The following is a 2,500-nucleotide window of genomic DNA, read 5'->3' on the forward strand; positions in this document are numbered from 1 at the left end:
AACAGGCTATAAGTGGGCTTTACTTGATTTCTTCACAATTTCTTCCCCGGCTTGCACACTAAACACACACATGTGCCTTTATTTATTTTTTTTTTTTTTTATTTTTTTTTTTTTTAACAGTAGCAAGTTCCTTCTATTGGCTAGATGAATGCTTTGCCTTTAAAGTGATAGATATGCTTAATATTAGTTGAAGCCATTTTTGGTAGATTAAAGATTTTATTGATACATATGTTTTGTTTAAAAAAGCTTCAAAATTGTGACCAGCAAAAACAATGTATGGGTGGTATACTGACACAAGCTCTGCAAGGGCTGCTCTAGGATCATGGGTGCCTTACATGCTAGCACAACATTTGCCAGTAGCATTTCAAAAAATGTTACTTAGGGCAAAAATAAAGTCCGTGCAGCACACACTCATCAACTATCATGAGGGGAACTAGAAAGAAGCCGTGCTACACCTCAGAGCCAAACGTTCCCCGTCCTGACATGGCAAGAGGAAAGACTTGGGCTCGTCCGGGATTTGAACCCGGGACCTCTCGCACCCAAAGCGAGAATCATACCCCTAGACCAACGAGCCAGTTAGCAGCCCTGTAGCGACCTGTACCACCCAACCGATGTATATACATGTGTGGTAGTAGGTTCAAAGAAATTGCAAGGAGCATAACTATGAGCGTAGGCCATCACTATGCCTAAATCAAGGGCTCGTCCGGGAATTGAACCCGGGACCTCTCGCACCCGAAGCGAGAATCATACCCCTAGACCAACGAGCCGACTCTGGCGACAGCAGTGGCAGTGAAAAGGACACAGAGTGGTGGAACAGGCTATAAGTGGGCTTTACTTGATTTCTTCACTTACTTTTAGCAAGAGCACTCTTTCGCTTCTGTTCAACACGTAGTTTAAAGGAAGGGCTCGTCCGGGATTTGAACCCAGGACCTCTCGCACCCTAAGCGAGAATCATACCCCTAGACCAACGAGCCAGATGGAAGCTAGGGTATAGAAACTGCATCCCCGGCTTGCACACTAAACACACACATGTGCCTTTATTTTTTTTATTTTTTTTTGAACAGTAGCAAGTTCCTTCTATTGGCTAGATGAATGCTTTGCCTTTAAAGTGATAGATATGCTTAATATTAGTTGAAGCCATTTTTGGTAGATTAAAGATTTTATTGATACATATGTTTTGTTTAAAAAAGCTTCAAAATTGTGACCAGCAAAAACAATGTATGGGTGGTATACTGACACAAGCTCTGCAAGGGCTGCTCTAGGATCATGGGTGCCTTACATGCTAGCACAACATTTGCCAGTAGCATTTCAAAAAATGTTACTTAGGGCAAAAATAAAGTCCGTGCAGCACACACTCATCAACTATCATGAGGGGAACTAGAAAGAAGCCGTGCTACACCTCAGAGCCAAACGTTCCCCGTCCTGACATGGCAAGAGGAAAGACTTGGGCTCGTCCGGGATTTGAACCCGGGACCTCTCGCACCCAAAGCGAGAATCATACCCCTAGACCAACGAGCCAGTTAGCAGCCCTGTAGCGACCTGTACCACCCAACCGATGTATATACATGTGTGGTAGTAGGTTCAAAGAAATTGCAAGGAGCATAACTATGAGCGTAGGCCATCACTATGCCTAAATCAAGGGCTCGTCCGGGAATTGAACCCGGGACCTCTCGCACCCGAAGCGAGAATCATACCCCTAGACCAACGAGCCGACTCTGGCGACAGCAGTGGCAGTGAAAAGGACACAGAGTGGTGGAACAGGCTATAAGTGGGCTTTACTTGATTTCTTCACTTACTTTTAGCAAGAGCACTCTTTCGCTTCTGTTCAACACGTAGTTTAAAGGAAGGGCTCGTCCGGGATTTGAACCCAGGACCTCTCGCACCCTAAGCGAGAATCATACCCCTAGACCAACGAGCCAGATGGAAGCTAGGGTATAGAAACTGCATCCCCGGCTTGCACACTAAACACACACATGTGCCTTTATTTTTTTTATTTTTTTTTGAACAGTAGCAAGTTCCTTCTATTGGCTAGATGAATGCTTTGCCTTTAAAGTGATAGATATGCTTAATATTAGTTGAAGCCATTTTTGGTAGATTAAAGATTTTATTGATACATATGTTTTGTTTAAAAAAGCTTCAAAATTGTGACCAGCAAAAACAATGTATGGGTGGTATACTGACACAAGCTCTGCAAGGGCTGCTCTAGGATCATGGGTGCCTTACATGCTAGCACAACATTTGCCAGTAGCATTTCAAAAAATGTTACTTAGGGCAAAAATAAAGTCCGTGCAGCACACACTCATCAACTATCATGAGGGGAACTAGAAAGAAGCCGTGCTACACCTCAGAGCCAAACGTTCCCCGTCCTGACATGGCAAGAGGAAAGACTTGGGCTCGTCCGGGATTTGAACCCGGGACCTCTCGCACCCAAAGCGAGAATCATACCCCTAGACCAACGAGCCAGTTAGCAGCCCTGTAGCGACCTGTACCACCCAACCGA

At 44.6% G+C, this 2,500-nt stretch overlaps 7 non-coding genes across 7 annotated transcripts; all 7 read right to left on the minus strand.

Annotated features, from left to right (window-relative positions):
• Positions 1 to 502: 502 nt before the first annotated feature.
• Positions 503 to 574, minus strand: TRNAP-UGG (transfer RNA proline (anticodon UGG)). The gene has a single exon. It is a non-coding gene; the product is annotated as a tRNA-Pro (tRNA).
• A 121-nt stretch (positions 575 to 695) lies between these two features.
• On the minus strand, positions 696 to 767 carry TRNAP-CGG (transfer RNA proline (anticodon CGG)). Its single transcript has one exon. It is a non-coding gene; the product is annotated as a tRNA-Pro (tRNA).
• Positions 768 to 902: 135 nt separating this feature from the next.
• Positions 903 to 974, minus strand: TRNAP-AGG (transfer RNA proline (anticodon AGG)). The gene has a single exon. It is a non-coding gene; the product is annotated as a tRNA-Pro (tRNA).
• A 472-nt stretch (positions 975 to 1,446) lies between these two features.
• TRNAP-UGG (transfer RNA proline (anticodon UGG)) lies at positions 1,447 to 1,518 on the minus strand. Its single transcript has one exon. It is a non-coding gene; the product is annotated as a tRNA-Pro (tRNA).
• A 121-nt stretch (positions 1,519 to 1,639) lies between these two features.
• Positions 1,640 to 1,711, minus strand: TRNAP-CGG (transfer RNA proline (anticodon CGG)). The gene has a single exon. It is a non-coding gene; the product is annotated as a tRNA-Pro (tRNA).
• A 135-nt stretch (positions 1,712 to 1,846) lies between these two features.
• TRNAP-AGG (transfer RNA proline (anticodon AGG)) lies at positions 1,847 to 1,918 on the minus strand. The gene has a single exon. It is a non-coding gene; the product is annotated as a tRNA-Pro (tRNA).
• A 472-nt stretch (positions 1,919 to 2,390) lies between these two features.
• On the minus strand, positions 2,391 to 2,462 carry TRNAP-UGG (transfer RNA proline (anticodon UGG)). The gene has a single exon. It is a non-coding gene; the product is annotated as a tRNA-Pro (tRNA).
• Between the last annotated feature and the right edge of the window lie 38 nt (positions 2,463 to 2,500).

The sequence above is a fragment of the Hyperolius riggenbachi genome, chromosome 4, assembly GCF_040937935.1.
Source record: "Hyperolius riggenbachi isolate aHypRig1 chromosome 4, aHypRig1.pri, whole genome shotgun sequence".
Lineage (NCBI taxonomy): Eukaryota > Metazoa > Chordata > Amphibia > Anura > Hyperoliidae > Hyperolius > Hyperolius riggenbachi.